At 44.3% G+C, this 20,613-nt stretch overlaps 1 long non-coding RNA gene across 2 annotated transcripts in view; it reads right to left on the bottom strand.

The window, feature by feature from the left end:
* Positions 1-2,073: 2,073 nt before the first annotated feature.
* LOC130296774 (uncharacterized) overlaps positions 2,074-20,613 on the bottom strand; it is a 91,172-nt gene continuing 72,632 nt past the window's right edge. Inside the window, exons 4-5 of one of the 2 annotated variants that reach the window (XR_008849285.1) lie at positions 9,133-9,203; positions 2,074-2,758 (exon numbers count right to left, since the gene is read on the bottom strand). This is a non-coding gene — a long non-coding RNA (uncharacterized LOC130296774). The remainder of the gene's footprint in view (positions 2,759-9,132; positions 9,204-20,613) is intronic. The other variant, XR_008849286.1, reaches the window with a different exon arrangement.

Raw genomic sequence — 20,613 nt, 5'->3', positions numbered from 1 at the left:
GGCTTACGGGACTAATTCTACCCCTGATCTTATATTTGCCAAGGGGTTCAATGGGCGGAGCCAAAGGGTTGTCAAAATTAGGTTTTGCCTAGAGTGTCAAAAATCCATGCACCAGCCCTGACTAGACCTCCCACTTGTGTGTATGTTGCTGGTGTTTATAGGGATGCATTTGATGTGGATTTGAAAAAAAAAAATAGTAAGTTGAATGGTAAAACTCATGTTTTTCTTTACTTGGCAAACAGAAGAACGCTTTTACTATAAGATGGGGGCACAGAGGGGGGAATATTCCAAATAGAATTTTTTTTTGCACCAGATTGGTTTAAAAAGTGATGCGGCACCCAGCAAGCTTGGAGCAGTGTGCACGTTGTAGTTTTGGGTCTGCAGCTGACCCAAAACTAGGACTCCCAGCATGTTGCACCATAATCTAAATTGTACTCCTATATAGATGTGTGGAGTTGTAATTTTGGTCATCATAGATTGTATCAGGGCATGCTGGGAATTGTAGTTGGTAACTGCACCTCCCAGCATTGCATTCCTTCAAGGAATGCAATGCTGGGATTTGCAGTTACCAACTACAATTCCCAGCATGCCCTGATACAATATATGGTGACCAAAACTACAACTCCCATTATGTTGCACTATACTATAATATAGGTTATATGGTGCTACATGCTGGGGGGAGCTGTAGTTTCGGTTCAGCTGCCGAGATATAGGCTGGAATCTGGATCAAGGAAATTTCTTGATCCAGATCACAGCCTATATCTCTGCAGCTGAACTGAAACTACAGCTCCCCCCAGCATGTAGCACCATATAACCTATACTATAGTGCAACATAATGGGAGTTGTAGTTTTGGGTCAGCTGCAAAACATAAGCTGCATCAGGGCATGCTGGGCATTACAAATAGTAACTGCAACTCCCAGCATGCCCTGATACAATCTTGGTCTGCTCTGCAGCTTTCCCAAAATTAATGCATTACTTCCCCAGGACTCAGGGGTATAGTGCAACATAATGGGAGTTGTAGTTTTGGGTCAGCTACAAAACCATAGACTGTATCAGGCTGATACAGCCTATGGTTTTGCCGCTGACCCAAAACTAATTTTGGGACAGCTGCAGAGCAGACCGAGATTGTGTCAGGGCATGCTGGGAGTTGCAGTTAATACTAACTGTAATGCCCAGCATACCCTGATACTATCAGGGCATGCTGGGTGTTACAGTAGTAACTGCAACTCCCAGCATGCAACTCCCAGTATGCCCTGACCACACCACACATGCCCAGGCTAACAGCTCAAGACTACATCCCCATCATGTATGATTGTGATTGTCTATTATATGTAGGCTCACAGCTCAGGACTACATCCCCATCATGTATGATTGTGACTGTCTATTATATGTAGCCTACATATAATAGACAATCACACATGATGGGGATGTAGTCCTTAGCTGTGAGCCTACATATAATAGACAGTCACAATCATACATGATGGGGATGTAGTCCTGAGCTGTGAGCCTACATAATGTAGGCTCACAGTTCAGGACTACATCCCCATCATGTATGGCAGCAGGCCAGCAGCCACTTACCGGCACTTGCTGCTGCAGGCCTCTCTCTCCTTAGCTGCCCTCTCCAGCAGCCCAGACTCCAGAGCTGGGGGCCCGGGCTTCTCCTGTCCTTGCTCTGGCAGCGGGCCTCTCCTGTGCGGGCGGGCGTCATGACGTCATGTGCAGCCGTGCGCACTGACGCCGGACCCATCAGCCCCCGCGCTCTGTAAGGCCAGTCAGCGTAGCGATAATTTGTGTAGTAGCGGTTGCGACGCCGAGCGGGGGTGGTGGGTCGGGCTGGTGATGTCGGCGAAAAAAAAAAAGAGTCCTGCAGCAGCGGGCCGCGGTGATTAGGGTGTGCCTGTGCACACCCGGCACACCCCGTGCGCACGCCTATGCCCTAGGGGCAGATGGCATTAACCACCTGTATTCGTGACGCCAGGGCATGGTTTAGCCTATAACCACCCGAAGGTATACTGCTGGATCCTGGACTGGGCATGGGGGCAATAAAGACTCTGACGCCAAGTTACGGATAACGGTAGCTTTACTGAAGTTAGACAGGTGGAAAAGTCTATACAGTTCAGCCAGGGCCCAAGATGGTGATCAGTGACACAGAGACCTTAAGGGCTTGCTGGAACTTGTAGGAGGACTGGACAATTGAATGCAGACCACGCTGACTTGACAGAAGACAGGGACTGACTTGACTTGACTCATAAAGCTGTGACTTTATCTTACTTGACTTGATGGTGGCTGCAGGACTGGACTTTGAGGCCTCCAACACTCTGGACACACACACTAGACAAGACTGCACTGGACCTCAGCTTAGCAGAAGAGCAGAGATCAAAGAGAGAGAAGCTCCACCCAGGGCTTATATGGGGGAGACTAGCAGGGAGCCCATAGGTCACTCTTGGGGTCACCTGGTCACTGGTACCTCCTGGGTAACAATCACATGACATATCACATGGTATAATTCTTAAAGCAACATTACATTTTATAACACTTTACATGGTAAAACATATTAACAATGGGGAAACAAGTGCAGGGGGCGTTGGGGACACTGAAGGAGGCTGCCTGACAGGACAGCAGGAGCACGGGGTAACACCTCCCGTATTGGGCCACCACACAACCATGTTAGGCTTGGCACAGGTTCTGGTTGATATGAAGGTCTTTATGATGGTGGATAGGTTGGACGCATATCAAAAGTAGAAAAGAGAAGAAAAACTGAAAAAAACAAAAAGCTGATTTAGCACAATAAAAATAGCTTTTATGTATCTTAAGTCTATACTATCTGTTGAGTAAGCCTAAATTGTCTGTTATGCTGCTGTTTCTAAGTCTATCATGTTTGATACACTCTCAGAAGGTTGCGGGTCAGTGAGGCATCACATTGGAGCACATTGTGTAGATTTTCCTCATTCCTTCACAGGTCGTGTACACTGGGTGTAGGCCGAGTCCTATATTCTCCCTTTGCTGCGATTTCTTGAGTATAAACAGATCCTGGTTAGGAGAAAATTTCCATATTTCACAGTCTGTTTGTAGAAATAAGGGATTATCCTGTACATATGTATTAACTCTTTACACCTGGACATTCCATTAAGAGATGGGACCGCATCTATAGGTTCTCGAATATTGGAGAACCCAAAATCATGAGCCCAAATCTGCAAGATGACAGATGTGTAATATTTTCCATACTACTGTACACAGTAACACAATGTATCTTTCCCATCATCCCTGCCTCCAGGAACGCACAATCTAATCTTCCTATGACACACAATGGATCACTCCCATCATCCCTGATTTAAAGGGGTACTCCGGTGAAAACCTTTTTTCTTTTAAATCAACTGGTGGCAGAAAGATAAACATATTTGTAAATTACTTCTATTAAAAAATCTTAATCCTTCCTGTACTTATTAGCTGCTGAATACTACAGAGGAAATTCTTTTCTTTTTGGAATGCTCTCTGATGACATCACAAACACAGTTCTCTCTGCTGACGTTATTATTATAATAATAATAACGCTTTATTTATTGTTGTCCTTAGTGGGCTTTGAACCCAAGTCCCCAGCACTGCAAGGCAGCAGTGCTAACCACTGAGACAGAGGTGTCAGCAGAGAGCACTGTGTTCGTGATGTCATCAGTGTTCCAAAAAGAAAGGAATTTCCTCTGTAGCATTCAGCAGCTAATAAGTACTGGAAGGATTAAGATTTTTTTATAGAAGTAATTTACAAATATGTTTAACTTTCTGCCACCAGTTGATTTAAAAGAAAAAAGGTTTTCACCGGAGTACCCCTTTAACGAACGCATTATCCTAATCTCACTATCACACACATTGTATTATTTATATGATACCCGTCCCCATACTTCATATCAAAGGATCCCTTTTTCTTCCGCAGTGTATAAACTCTCCATCTATCCTGGATCGGAGTGACTGGTCCTTAACTGAACCAGGATATCTAATCTGAATTGTTTGGTACTTTCTTTCATATTATGCAGCCATATGTTTGATGTCATATCCTGCTATTAGGGTCCCCTGATGTATCCCACTATTGTGAGGGGGGAAACGTGTTGGGGCATATGGGACAGATATTGTTTATTTGCTTGTTTCATAAGCAGGAATTCATAATAGTATTTAGGCAGCATTGCGTGGGTAAATTTTTCTGGCCATATTTACTTGGCTTTACATCTCATTTCTGTTAATAGATCAGCAGGCCTAGGTATGCCTTTTTTGTTGTTTACTGCTATTTATGTTTGCTTATAGTGGTGCTGGGGGACTGTTAATTTTATATATTCCCATTAAATTTTACTTTTTAGTAGAGCTATTTTTCAATATTTATGTGATATACAAATGTAGCAAACCCTGATCTGTTTGGAGTATGAGAGATCTTAAACAGTGGGGAATTTAGCATTGGTACTCCGGGATAGAAAAATGTATCCCTTATGCCAGGCATAGGTAACCTTCGTCACTGCTGATGTTTTGGACTACATTTCCCATGATGCTTTTGCAGCATTTTGGCTGTAAGAGCATCATGGGAGATGTAGTCCAAAACATCTGCAGTGCCAAAAGTTCCCTATGCCTGCCCTTTCCTAAGGATAGAAGATCGTGGGGGGGGGGGGGGGTCGCAAACTTTTTGGCCAAACTCAAATTTTTGTGCCAATCTCACACTTCAAAATTCCCTTAGATCTAACCTATTTACCCATTTAGAAAGAACAGGCACCTTTTCCCCCCATAATGTTTATCAGAGCGTTTTAGAACATTACCTTAAGCTTTTTTGACAAGAAACCTGAAACCCCCTAAATTTACAGGATTACTAAAGAAAGACAGGTGAGCAGCAGCTACACCTTAGACGATATTTCCCGGGGAGAATAGCAGGGAGTGCCCGCTGTTTTCCCTGGGGAAAATTGGGGATTGGCATAGAGCTGGGAACCTGCATCTGTGACGGTGTTTTCCAATCAGTGTGCCTCCAGCTGTTGCAAAACTACATCTCCCAGCATGCCCGGACAGCACAAAAGCAGCACAGAGCTCTGCTTTCCCAGACTATACTATACTGCTCAGGGCAGTCGCCTCTGACCGCCCCACGCAGTCCTGTGAGCCGTGCCGGAGTATCAGCCCGAGATGGAAGCCATTTAACCAGCATCTAGCGGTGAGTGCAGAGCACCTTTGATTCTTTTGGTATACATACTGGTGATTGCTGTTCACTTTGTTCTAGCACCGCCGCTGCTGGAGATTACCTGGCTACCTGTCCAGTTGCTATATTGTCCTGCTGAGGGTCTACGTTTGTGAGGTATCGGTGCCACTTGTTTTTTCTATGGTTTTCCTCCTGACGCAATGTAACAATCCCTGCAGCTGTGTGAAGAGCACTAAAATCTGTAGATGCTGCTTGACAATGATGAATAATATCACAGGACAGGACAAGGGTATCACCGTATTTATTTAAAGGGGTACTCCCCTGGAAAACAGTTTTTTTTTTTAATCAACTAGTGCCAGAAAGTTAAACAGATTTGTAAATGACTTCTATTTAAAAAAAAATCTTAATCCTTCCAGTACTTATCAACTGCAGAGGAAGTTCTTTTCTTTTTGATTTTCCTTTCTGTTTGTCCACAGTGCTCTCTGCTGACACCTCTGTCCATGTCAGGAACTGTTCAGAGCAGGAGCAAATCCCCATAGCAAACCTATACTGCTCTGGACAGTTCCTGACATGGACAGAGGTGTCAGCAGAGAGCGCTGTGGTCAGACAGAAAGAAAATTCAAAAAGAAAATAACTTTCTCTGTAGTGTACAGCAGCTGATAAGTACTGATTTACAAATCTGTTTAACTTTCTGCCACCAGTTGAGTTAAAAAAAAATTTTTTTCCAGTGGAATACCCCTTTAACGTCCTTTGGGATGAATGGCTTTATGGCTTCCCAGCATTTCTATTCTCTCTAGACATGCGTTGTTGTGGTGTGTGTGGTTTGTCTTGCGACCTCCCAGCATGGCTTCTATATAATCCCCTGGACGATCTTTTCGCCGGTGTCTGCCGAACTGTAAACTGTACACGGAAAAAAAAATCTGTGACATCATGAGCAAGTGACCTCATGTCATCATACAAATCCTAAACAACAGGGTTCCTCAACCTCCGGCTCTCCAGCTGTTGCAAACTACAACTCCCATCATGCCTAGACAGCCAAAGGCTGTATTAAGAAATTTAGTTGTCATTTTGCAACAGCTGGAGAGCCACATGGTGGGAACACTATCATATAAGAACTTTGGCTGTCTGTGTGTGATGGGAGTTGTAGTTTTGTAAAGCCACAGAATGGGGAACACTACTATATGGAGTGATATCTTACATTTCATACAGATATAGGAAACTTTACATTGATGTTTATTGATCTGTTACTTTCTATGATGCACCAAACCTTAAATAATATCATTTGCTGCATCATGGTATACAACGGGTTAAAATACACAGTAAGGTTTTGTATTTCTGGTGATGCCAGGATCGTCGGGCTACACCCCCAGCCTGCCCATAGTACCAAACCCATAAGATCTGTTATGTATATAACAACGCACTAGGAAGTAAACTTCTGATTCATGAATAGGGTGCCAGTCTGGCAGTGGAAATTGGCACAGGCAGAACAGTAGGAGAGGAGACGTAGGTATGACATTGTCAATGTGCATGCCATTCAGGATCTGTGAAAAGCTGGGTGAGAACGCATTCAAGCAGTGTGATCAGCTGCGATCGCTCAGCACGTGTAGTTTTATTATGTGGGGGTGACACAATGTATAAGGACTGCAGGTTGGCAGCACCCTCTCTGTATGATTTGTATCAATAACCTTCTTAGAATCTCCCTGTTGCTTGAAATCCCCCAGAAAGTTTGGTGAGGTGTCCATATAACCCGGGGAAGAGCTCAGGGCCCTGGGTATGTTGTTTGTGGCACCTAGAAGGGGAATTTGGGGTAGCAGACATAAGTGGCCCAAAGATCCCTCAGCTTCATAAGACAACACCATAATGGCACCTGATAGGTGATGGGGGATACAATTTATGCCTTCACAGCTTTGGGGGGAGACTGCTTTGTTACCATTTCATCACAACATGAAAACAAAGCCTTATAGATCCTAATGTATGTGTAATATATATATATATATATATATATATATATATAATCACAAGCAACGAGGGAGCAGGGGAGCAATAAATGCCTCCAAACATGTGATAATGTGTAATACAGTAAAGCATATGACGGGCAACCAAAATGACAGAAACAGAAACTACTGAGTCACACATGAGTAACACATAAAGCGATAGTGAGGTACATATGTACATAACACATAATCCCAGGTTATACCAGCATGATCCATATCACTATATCCAGGAGATATATAACTTATACCAACTGTACATATATAATTATATACAGTATATACCCAGGTTATACCAGCATGATCCATTTCACTATATCCAGAAGATGTATAACTTATACCAGCTGTACATATATAATTATATACAGTATATACCCAGGTTATACCAGCATGGTCCATATCACTATATACAGAAGATATATAACTTATACCAGCTGTACATCTATAATTATATACAGTATATACCCAGGTTATACCAGCATGGTCCATATCACTATATACAAGATATATAACTTATACCAGCTGTACATATATAATTATATACAGTATATACCCAGGTTATAACAGCATGGTCCATATCACTATATACAGAAGATATATAACTTATACCAGCTGTACATATATCATTATATACAGTATATACCCAGGTTATACCAGCATGGTCCATATCACTATATACAGGAGATATATAACTTATACCAGCTGTACATCTATAATTATATACAGTAGATACCCAGGTTATACCAGCATGGTCCATATCACTGTATACAGAAGATATATAACTTATACCAGCTGTACATATATAATGATATACAGTATATACCCAGATTATACCAGCATGGTCCATATCACTATATACAGAAGATGTATAACTTATACCAACTGTACATATATAATTATATACAGTATATACCCAAGTTATACCAGCATGGTCCATATCACTATGTACAGGAGATATATAACTTATACCAGCTGTACATATATAATTATATACAGTATATACCCAGGTTATACCAGCATGGTCCATATCACTATATACAGAAGATGTATAACTTGTACCAGCTGTACATATATAATTATATACAGTATATACCCTGGTTATACCAGCATGATCCATATCACTATATACAGGAGATATATAACTTATACCAGCTGTACATATATAATTATATACAGTATATACCCAGGTTATACCAGCATGGTCCATATCACTATATACAGAAGATATTTAACTTATACCAGCTGTACATATATAATTATATACAGTATATACCCTGGTTATACCAGCATGGTCCATATCACTATATACAGGAGATATATAACTTATACCAGCTGTACATATATAATTATATACAGTATATACCCTGGTTATACCAGCATGGTCCATATCACTATATACAGAAGATATTTAACTTATACCAGCTGTACATATATAATTATATACAGTATATACCCAGGTTATACCAGCATGATCCATATCACTATATCCAGAAGATATTTAACTTATACCTGCTGTACATATATAATTATATACAGTATATACCCTGGTTATACCAGCATGGTCCATATTACTATATACATAAGATATTTAACTTATATCAGCTGTATATATATATATATATATATATATATATATATATACCGTATTTATCGGGGTATACCACGCACCGGCCTATAACACGCACCCTCATTTTACCAAGGATATTTGGGTAAAAAAAGTTTTTTACCCAAATATCCATGGTAAAATGAGGGTGCGTGTGTGCGCGTGTATACCCCGATACACCCCCAGGAAAGGCAGGGGGAGAGAGGCCGTCGCTGCCCGCTTCTCTCCCCCTGCCTTTCCTGGGGTCTAGAGCGCTGCTGTCGGCCCTTTTCACCCCCTGGTTTTCACCGCCGACAGCCAGGGGGAGAGAAGGGGCAGCGGCACCCATTGCCGGCACCGCTGCCCCGTTGCCTCCCCCCATCCCCGGTGGCATAATTACCTGAGTCGGGTCCGCGCTGCTGCAGGCCTCCGTCGTGCGTCCCCAGCGTTATACCAGCATGGTCCATATCACTATATACAGGAGATATATAACTTATACCAGCTGTACATATATAATTATATACAGTATATACCCAGGTTATACCAGCATGGTCCATATCACTATATACAGAAGATGTATAACTTATAGCAGTGGTACATACAAATATATATAGCACGTTGTAATGTCACACAGGTACCATAATTTATAATAACAAATTCAGTAAAACATATTTGTCTGATCAAGTTGCAGCTTTAACTATTTGGCTTGGTCATTATAGGATTGTCATGTCGCATGTCTCAGTAAACGAGGGTACAGCTTCAAACCCGCCATCGCTATCTAGAGGATCAGAGCATGGTAGTACCCATACTATAAGGTCATGGACGATTCCAAAACTTACCACCGAGTTACATCGTCGACATATACCTTTCCCAGCCACAGCAAGGAAAGCCGAACTATATCGGTTGTTATGCTCACACACCTCATCCACAATCCATGAGAGTGAGGTAGTGGAATCCATCAATACCTCTCTGACTCAAATGAACACCTTGTTAAGATGTCTATCGACTTCACTGCAAGACATTGAAAATAGGCTACAGGTCGCAGAAACCCACACCACCTCAGTGGTCACACCGGCGACCACCAGTGTCACCACTGCGCTCACTGCAGCCCAACTGGAAGCCTCAGATATTCCACGAAGAATTACCCGAAGCAGAAGTCACAGTTCACCAGCCTAATGCTGGGTTACCAAGCCTTTATGAAAACATAAAGTCATAATGTCATACTGTATTATCTGTTTATACTTGGCAGGTTTACAGTGTTATTTATATGGAAGATCTTAAGACTCAAACTAGGTTCCCAATCACCTGAACTGTTCTATTGCTGGATACCAAGCCATTTGGTTTTGTATGTAGTACTGTTCTTATATCAGCTATATACTTAAGCTTTCTACAGATTTCTTAGACCAGGAGAGTTTCCAAAAAGGTGTAACCATTCCAAAATTTTACATCAAAACATATTACACTGTCAAATCTACATAAACGCACACTAAATTGTGGCAAACTGTGGGTAAATTCAACGTCACATATTTTCTTACACATAACCTTTGGTGCCCAATCCAAGTGGTAGATAAGATACTTCAGCTACCGAAAGGCAAACAGATTATCCCCTATTGCCTTTTCCCACAATTCCAATAATGTCAGCCACTTTTCTTAACCATATTTGAATATTGCACAGTCCCAAACAGAAAAAAGCCCAGCACTGCTACTCCGTATTCCAGTAATCCACTATGCTCTTCTCCAGTATTAGACCTTTTCGGTGCTCCCATTATTAGAATACGAACACAGTCCCAAACAGATAACAGAGAAATGGAGCACTCACCAGGTCATTCAGGGTCATCAAGCTTCTTTTATTTCATGTAGCTTGGCAGCATACAAACATGTAAGGGAGCAGACGGAACAAGATAGGTGGGGGAGAGGGTTGGGCGACGGTCCGTATTCGCGCTCACAGCACTTCGTCAGGCCCCGAGGGGCCTGACGAAGTGCTGTGAGCACGAATACAGACCATGTTTGTATGCTGCCAAGCTCCATGAAATGAAAGAAGCTTGATGACCCTGAATGACCTGGTGAGTGCTCCATTTCTCTGTTATCTGTTTGGGACTGTATTCATATTTGAATATTATCAATAACTTTGGGCCTCAATCCGAAAAGTATATCCGGCCATTCCTTTTTAATTATGTGATGCTTTAAAAGCATCGAAACATGCCATTGGTAAGTTCTTTGCCAACATGTTTTGACTTGACACTTGTACAACTGTTATCTCCATTGTATCTGCCATACTAACTTGTTCTATATTGCATCATGTTGACTTAGTGTTATTTTTTTTGTTTAATAAAAACAGATATGTTAGAAGGGAAAAAAAGTTGGTTGGCTGGAAGTCTGCACGGTACTCACAAATTGCTTTTACGTGAACTAGCTATGTAAAGTCGGATACTCATGCATGTACTACCAATAAATAATCATGTTTGGCCTAACCTAGCCAGTGTATTATTTTTTTCCCCCTTTTAGGTGTACCTGCGATGGGCTGCCAAGGCGCACACAGACTACCCAGCTTTAGGAATATATATCTAACCAGAAGTTTGAAGGTCAATTAGATAAATGACCCAGAGTTGTGGGAGGGGGAGGGGGGGCAATGGCCTTTGAACCCTTCAGTGCCTAAAACTTTTGCACAGTACTGTAGGTTGAAACACAGTCAGTAAATATGAAACTATAGATGTTACTGTCATTAATGGGGTATTCTGGGTTAATGTGTTTTTGTTTATCAGCTGATGCCAGAAAGTTGTACATATTTCTAAATTACTTCTATTTAAATAAAAGAAACATAAACCTTCTAGTACTTAACAGTTGCTGTATATTACAGAGAAAGTTGTGTCTTTCTTTCCAGTCTGACCACAGTGCTCTCTGCTGCCACTTTTGTCCATGTTAGGAACTGTCCAGAGCAGGAGAGGTTTGCTATGGGTATTTGCCTATGCTCTGGACAGTGCAGGGGCAGGGTGGCGAATGCCAATAGTGCCCCCTGACTCATCAACCTCCTGTTCCTTTAAGATAAGGGGATTTGCATCCTCTGCTTTCTGTCCTTTGTATTTAGAAATCCCTTTATAGGGGTTATCCAGTGAGGAGGGACCTTTGGCCATTGCAAAGTGTATAAAAAAAAAAAAAACTATACTCACTTCCAGTGTTCCTGCTCCAGTTCCTGGCGCTACATTGACGAGGCCAGTGATTCGCTGAGGGACAGTATGACATGCTAGACCCTACGTCATTCCGGGCCTGGGCATCACAATTTATGACAGGCACCGCAGGAATGCTGGCTTTATATACTGTGCAGTGGCCAAAGGTCCCTCCCCGCTGGACAACCCCTTTAATTCATTAGTTTTTGTTAAATAAATAAGTGTTCTTTACAATTATGTGATTTTATTCTTTAAAGGGATACTCCACTGGCCAGCGTTTGGAACATTTAGTTCCGAACGCCGTGTGCTCGCTGCGGGGGTCTGCCATGCATCCCCTGTGATGTCATGAGGGGCGTGGCCGACCCCCACAGCGAGCACACTGCCAGTGGCCAGTGGAGTACCCCTTTAAAGAATCAGATTGCTTCTTTCATTTTTGAAAAGGCCTCTGAAAAATTAAAGCGGCGATCTGATTGGTTGCTATGGGCAACTCAGCAACTTTTCTCTGGGCAGGTTTTGATAAATCTCCCCCTAAAGATTTTTGTTTTAGGAAAATTTCCCTTGCATACGCATTGTATCTCTTATATCACTTCCTGTGATGTCAAGCATTGATAATTCATTATGCAAATTAGCATGGTTGGTATCTTATTGTGTATGCAGGCTGGAGGCACCCAATAGGGTACTAGAGCCTCTTTCCAATCTAGATAGATAGATAAACCCTGTAGGGAGCATTGGAAGTGATCATTATACTCAAAAGGACAGTAAATGGGCCCTCTCTCTTGTCTGCTGCTTACATCCTTTGAGCAACAATGGTAACAGCTTTACACATCGTACATGACATGGACACTTTGGAGTTTTTATTGTGCTCCTGGAGTAGATTTTATTGTCCAACATTTAACTAAACTCATCTGTTTCTTCTTCAGAGCCTCCAACATTGGAACAGCATGAACCGGCAGTGACGGAGCCTTCAAGTCCAGGCCCACATTATCTTCTGCACTGAGTGGCACTAAGTGTGATGTGTTGCAGCAGTGGGTGCATTGTTGCGCAGCTTCTGTTAGTTACTGAGCACATGACGCCTGATGTGCCTCTGGACTCTTGGCTCCACATTTTGGGAGCTGTCCAGTTAGTACAGTGCTGGAGCCTCAGCTGTGGACATGTAAAGGACATCAGCCAGATTTACTGACACAGGGAAAAATATTGAGTCATAGATTATTACTGGCCATGTCAGGCACAGGGGACCAGGAGAAAAGGTAAAAATGCCATGATTATGTGTCCTGCATTGTAGCAATGTATTTCATGGCACCAAAATAACAGATGCCTATGTATCATAAAAAGAAGGGATATCCACATGGCAGTTAAAGAGTACCTGTCATCAAACCATATTTTTTAAACTAACTCGGATTATATTCCCTGACTACTCCTAACACCTCTCTTGCCCTTAAAAAAACATTTCAGAGCTTTAAAAAGCTCTCTATCATACCTTTCCCCTTGATCACATTGTGTGAGCTCCCAGCATTAGAAAGTGGGCGTTCCCCAGCAGGCACGACATCACTGAAGCCTGCGAGAGCTGTGCCTCACTCTGCACCACATGCACTTCCTGAGTTTGGTCTCCTGCCAGGCTGGGAGGAGACCAAACTAATTGTTTGACTTGAGGCGGGGAACAGAACAGAGCCCCCTAGTGGCAGTTTTTTTTTTCAATCACATTAAAAGCATATAAAGGTTGAGAGTTTTAACTGCAAGTAAATAGCAAAGTGTCTTATAATTACATAAGGAACAATATATTAAAAGTTTAGTTTAGTTTGAGGCATATTCCACCACTACCCCAGCACAGGCCATAAGAGAGATCTCTCTGTTTCTAGCAAAGCGTACTCCCTCTTGCCCAGTGCAAGCTAAGAAAGAGATCCCCTAGAAGTAAACCAAGCAAAGCAAGAGAGATCCTCCAGGTCCCAGTGAAGACAAGGAAAGGAACTCCTAGACTCTAGCCAAAGGTTGTGAAAGTGAACTAACGAGCACCAAACAATAGAGTCTTAACCCCTTAAGGACGCAGGACGTAAATGTACGTCCTGGTGTGGTGGTACTTAACGCACCAGGACGTACATTTACGTCCTGTGCATAACCGCGGGCATCGGAGCGATGCCCGTGTCATGCGCGGCTGATCCCGGCTGCTGATCGCAGCCAGGGACCCGCCGGCAATGGCCGACGCCCGCGATCTCGCGGGCGTCCGCCATTAACCCCTCAGGTGCCGGGATCAATACAGATCCCGGCATCTGCGGCAGTGCGCGATTTGAATGAATGATCGGATCACCCGCAGCGCTGCTGCGGGGATCCGATAATTCATAAGGCCACACGGAGGTCCCCTCTCCTTCCTCCGTCCGGCTCCCGGCGTCTCCTGCTCTGGTCTGTGATCGAGCAGACCAGAACAGAAGATAGCCGATAACACTGATCTGTTCTATGTCTTATACATAGAATAGATCAGTATTAGCAATCATGGTATTGCTATGAATAGTCCCCTATGGGGACTATTCAAGTGTAAAAAAAATATGTTAAAAAATGTAAAAGTAAAAGTAAAAAAAAAGGGAAAAATCCCCTCCCCCAATAAAAAAGTAAAACGTCCGTTTTTTCCTATTTTACCCCCAAAAAGCGTAAAAAATACATTAAATAGACATATTTGGTATCGCCGCGTGCGTAAATGTCCGAACTATTAAAATAAAATGTTAATGATCCCGTACGGTGAACGGCGTGAACGAAAAAAAAAGTCTAAAATTGCTACTTTTTTAATACATTTTATTAAAAAAAATTATAAAAATGTATTAAAAGTTTTTTATATGCAAATGTGGTATCAAAAAAAGTACAGATCATGGCGCAAAAAATTTGCCCCCATACCGCCGCTTATACGGAAAAATAAAAAAGTTAGAGGTCATCAAAATAAAGGGATTATAAACGTACTAATTTGGTTAAAAAGTTTGTGATTTTTTTTAAGCACAACAATAATAGAAAAGTATGTAATAATGGGTATCATTTTAATTGTATTGACCCTCAGAATAAAGAACACGTCATTTTTACCATAAATTGTACGGCGTGAAAACGAAACCTTCCAAAATTAGCAAAATTGCGTTTTTCTTTTTAATTTCCCCACAAAAATAGTGTTTTTTGGTTGCGCCATACATTTAATGATATAATGAGTTATGTCATTACAAAGGACAACTGGTCGCGCAAAAAACAAGCCCTCATACTAGTCTGTGGATGAAAATATAAAAGAGTTATGATTTTTAGAAGGTGAGGAGGAAAAAATGAAAACGTAAAAATTCTTCAGGCCAAAATGGGCTGAGTCCTCAAGGGGTTAAAGAGGTTATCCAGGAAAAAAAACTTATATATATATATATATATCTCAACTGGCTCCAGAAAGTTAAACAGATTTGTAAATTACTTCTATTAAAAAATCTTAATCCTTTCAGTACTTATGAGCTGCTGAAATTGAGTTGTTTTTTTCTAAGTGCTCTCTGATGACACCTGTCTCAGGAACTGTCCAGAGTAGAAGCAAATCCCCATAGCAAACCCATTCTACTCTGTGCAGTTCCCAAGACAAGCAGAGATGTAAGCAGAAAGCACTGTTGCCAGACAGAAAATAACAACTCAACTTCAGCAGCTGATAATTATTGGAAGGATTAAGATTTTTTAATAGAAGTAATTTGCAAATCTGTTTAACTTTCTGGAGCCAGTTGATATAAAAGAAAAAAAAAGTATTTTCCTGGAATACCCCTTTAAGTCCTTCACTGGCCAATTATCAGTTAAATAAACATTTCAAGGAATGTTCATTCCCGATAATCTGCCCATGTAAAAAGGACAGCCAACAGCCGACGAACAGGGAAACATTGATCAGCACCACTGAGGAAGTCACCAGAAGGGGATGTAATGCGTCGGGTTTTGTAATGGGGCATTAGTCCACTATACTGGTACCATCTTAATTTCTCCATCTGGTCATCTTGTCCACATGTTGTCAGTGCTCATAATCCTGTATGGCTGGATGTATTTAGTGATAAAAATATAGAATGTGTCGGCAGATAAGAACCATTTGGCCCATCTAGTCTGCCCAATATTCTGAATCCTATCAATAGTCCCTGGGCCTATCTTATATGAAGGATAGCCTTATGCTTATCCCATGCATGCTTAAACTCCTTCACTGTATTTGCAGCGACCACTTCTGCAGGAAGGCTATTCCATGCATCCACTACTCTCTCAGTAAAGTAATACTTCCTGATATTACTGCATAAACCTTTGCCCTCTAATTTAAAGCGATGTCCTCCAGTGGAAGTTTTTCTTCTTTTAAATATGCACTCCTCCCTTAACCGTGTTGATTCCCTTTATGTATTTAAAAGTTTCTATCATATCACCTCTGTCTCTTCTTTCTTCCAAGCTATACATGTTAAGGTCCTTTAACAACCCAGCAGCAGGACCACTACCTCCGCCTTTGTGCAAGGAGGAGCACTGCCAGAGCCCTGCAAAATGACCTCAGCAGGCCACAAATGTGCATGTGTCCACTCAAACGGTCAGAAACAGACTCCATGAGGGTGGTATGAGGGCCCCACATCCACGGGTGGGGGTTGCACTTACAGCCCAACACTATGCAGGATGTTTGGCATTTGCCAGAGAACACCGAGATTGGCAAATTCGCCACTGGCCCCCTGTGCTCTTCATAGATGAAAGCAGGTTCACACTGAGCACATGTGACAGACGTGACAGAGTCTGGAGATGCCGTGGAGAACGTTCTGCTGCCTGCAACATCCTCCAGCCCTCCACCGGTTTGGCAGTGGGTCAGTAATGGTGTGGGGTGGCATTTCTTTGGGGGGCCGCACAGCCCTCCATTTGGTTGCCAGAGGTGGCTCTACTGCCATTAGGTACCAAGATGAGATCCTCAGACCCCTTGTGAGACCATATGCTGGTGCGGTTGGCCCTGGGTTCCTCCTAATGCAAGACAATGCTAGAATGTGGCTGGAGTGTGTCAGCAGATCCTGCAAGAGGAAGGCATTGATGCTATGGACTGGCCCGCCCGTTCCCCAGACGTGAATCCGATTGAGCACACCTGGGACATCATGTCTCGCTCCATCCACCATCGCCACGTTGCCCCACAGACTGTCCAGGAGTTGGCGGAACCTCATCAGAAGCATGCCCAGGCGTCGCAGGGAGGTCATTTTGACTTGTTTTAAGGACATTACTGTTACGCCGAGCGCTCCGGGTCCCCGCTCCTCCCCGGAGCGCTCGCTTCTCTCTCGCTACCGCAGCGCTCCGGGCAGCTCCACTGACCCGGTGCGCTGCGATACCGTCTCCAGCCGGGATGCGATTCGCGATGCGGGTAGCGCCCGCTCGCGATGCGCATCCCGGCTCCCGTACCTGACTCGCTCTCCGTCTGTCCTGTCCCGGCGCGCGCGGCCCCGCTCCCTAGGGCGCGCGCGCGCCGGGTCTCTGCGATTTAAAGGGCCACTGCGCCGCTGATTGGCGCAGTGGTTCCAATTAGTGTGTTCACCTGTGCACTCCCTATTTATACCTCACTTCCCCTTCACTCCCTCGCCGGATCTTGTTGCCATTGTGCCAGTGAAAGCGTTTCCTTGTGTGTTCCTAGCCTGTGTTCCAGACCTCCTGCCGTTGCCCCCGACTACGATCCTTGCTGCCTGCCCCGACCTTCTGCTACGTCCGACCTTGCTTCTGTCTACTCCCTTGTACCGCGCCTATCTTCAGCAGTCAGAGAGGTTGAGCCGTTGCTAGTGGATACGACCTGGTCACTACCGCCGCAGCAGGACCATCCCGCTTTGCGGCGGGCTCTGGTGAAAACCAGTAGTGACTTAGAACCGATCCACTAGCACGGTCCACGCCAATCCCTCTCTGGCACAGAGGATCCACTACCTGCCAGCCGGCATCGTGACAGTAGATCCGGCCATGGATCCCGCTGAAGTTCCTCTGCCAGTTGTCGCCGACCTCACCACGGTGGTCGCCCAGCAGTCACAACAGATAGCGCAACAAGGCCAACAGCTGTCTCAACTGACCGTGATGCTACAGCAGCTACTACCACAGCTTCAGCAATCATCTCCTCCGCCAGCTCCTGCACCTCCTCCGCAGCGAGTGGCCGCTTCTGGTCTACGACTATCCTTGCCGGATAAATTTGATGGGGACTCTAAATTCTGCCGTGGCTTTCTTTCCCAATGTTCCCTGCACTTGGAGATGATGTCGGACCAGTTCCCTACTGAAAGGTATAAAGTGGCTTTCGTAGTCAGCCTTCTGTCTGGAAAAGCTCTGTCATGGGCCACACCGCTCTGGGACCGCAATGACCCCGTCACTGCCTCTATACACTCCTTCTTCTCGGAAATTCGAAGTGTCTTTGAGGAACCTGCCCGAGCCTCTTCTGCTGAGACTGCCCTGTTGAACCTGGTCCAGGGTAATTCTTCCGTTGGCGAGTACGCCGTACAATTCCGTACTCTTGCTTCAGAATTATCCTGGAATAATGAGGCCCTCTGCGCGACCTTTAAAAAAGGCCTATCCAGCAACATTAAAGATGTTCTGGCCGCACGAGAAATCCCTGCTAACCTACATGAACTCATCCATCTTGCCACTCGCATTGACATGCGTTTTTCCGAAAGGCGTCAGGAGCTCCGCCAGGATATGGACTTTGTTCGCACAAGGCGTTTTTTCTCCCCGGCTCCTCTCTCCTCTGGTCCCCTGCAATCCGTTCCTGTGCCTCCCGCCGTGGAGGCTATGCAGGTCGACCGGTCTCGCCTGACACCTCTAGAGAGGACACGACGCCGCATGGAGAATCTCTGCCTGTACTGTGCCAGTACCGAACATTTCCTGAAGGATTGTCCTATCCGTCCTCCCCGCCTGGAAAGACGTACGCTGACTCCGCACAAAGGTGAGACAGTCCTTTATGTCTACTCTGCTTCTCCACGTCTTACTGTGTCTGTGCGGATATCTGCCTCTGCCTTCTCCTTCTCTACTATGGCCTTCTTGGATTCCGGATCTGCAGGAAATTTTATTTTGGCCTCTCTCGTCAACAGGTTCAACATCCCAGTGACCAGTCTCGCCAGACCCCTCTACATCAATTGTGTAAACAATGAAAGATTGGACTGTACCATACGTTTCCGCACGGAGCCCCTTCTAATGTGCATCGGACCTCATCACGAGAAGATTGAATTTTTGGTCCTCCCCAATTGCACTTCCGAAATCCTCCTTGGACTACCCTGGCTTCAACTCCATTCCCCAACCCTGGATTGGTCCTCTGGGGAGATCAAGAGTTGGGGGCCCTCTTGTTTCAAGGACTGCCTAAAACCGGTTCCCAGTACCCCTTGCCGTGACTCTGTGGTTCCCCCTGTAACCGGTCTCCCTAAGGCCTATATGGACTTTGCGGATGTTTTTTGCAAAAAACAAGCTGAGACTCTACCTCCTCACAGGCCTTATGATTGTCCTATTGACCTCCTCCCGGGCACTACTCCACCCCGGGGCAGAATCTATCCTCTGTCCGCCCCAGAGACTCTTGCTATGTCGGAGTACATCCAGGAAAATTTAAAAAAAGGCTTTATCCGTAAATCCTCCTCTCCTGCCGGAGCCGGATTTTTCTTTGTGTCCAAAAAAGATGGCTCTCTACGTCCTTGCATTGACTACCGCGGTCTTAATAAAATCACGGTAAAGAACCGCTACCCCCTACCCCTCATCTCTGAACTCTTTGATCGCCTCCAAGGTGCCCACATCTTACCAAACTGGACTTAAGAGGTGCTTATAATCTCATCCGCATCAGAGAGGGGGATGAATGGAAAACGGCATTTAACACTAGAGATGGACACTTTGAGTATCTGGTCATGCCCTTTGGCCTGTGCAACGCCCCTGCCGTCTTCCAAGACTTTGTTAATGAAATTTTTCGTGATCTCTTATACTCCTGTGTTGTTGTATATCTGGACGATATCCTGATTTTTTCTGCCAATCTAGAAGAACACCGCCAGCATGTCCGTATGGTTCTTCAGAGACTTCGTGACAATCAACTTTATGCCAAGATAGAGAAATGTCTGTTTGAATGCCAATCTCTTCCTTTCCTAGGATACTTGGTCTCTGGCCAGGGACTACAAATGGATCCAGACAAACTCTCTGCCGTCTTAGATTGGCCACGCCCCTCCGGACTCCGTGCTATCCAACGTTTTTTGGGGTTCGCCAATTATTACAGGCAATTTATTCCACATTTTTCTACCGTTGTGGCCCCTATCGTGGCTTTAACCAAAAAAAATGCCAATCCCAAGTCTTGGCCTCCTCAAGCGGAAGACGCCTTTAAACGGCTCAAGTCTGCCTTTTCTTCGGCTCCCGTGCTCTCCAGACCTGACCCATCTAAACCCTTCCTATTGGAGGTTGATGCCTCCTCTGTAGGAGCTGGAGCGGTCCTTCTACAAAAAAATTCTTCCGGGCATGCTGTTACTTGTGGGTTTTTTTCTAGGACCTTCTCTCCGGCGGAGAGGAACTACTCCATCGGGGATCGAGAGCTTCTAGCCATTAAATTAGCACTTGAGGAATGGAGGCATCTGCTGGAGGGATCAAGATTTCCAGTTATTATTTACACCGATCACAAGAACCTCTCCTATCTCCAGTCTGCCCAATGGCTGAATCCTCGTCAGGCCAGGTGGTCTCTGTTCTTTGCCCGATTTAACTTTGAAATTCACTTTCGGCCTGCCGATAAGAACATTAGGGCCGAT

The sequence above is a fragment of the Hyla sarda genome, chromosome 12 (genome assembly GCF_029499605.1).
Source record: "Hyla sarda isolate aHylSar1 chromosome 12, aHylSar1.hap1, whole genome shotgun sequence".
NCBI classification, from domain to species: Eukaryota; Metazoa; Chordata; class Amphibia; order Anura; family Hylidae; genus Hyla; species Hyla sarda.
Note: the sequence above shows the minus strand (reverse complement) of the source record. Positions and strands in the feature narration are given on the sequence as shown.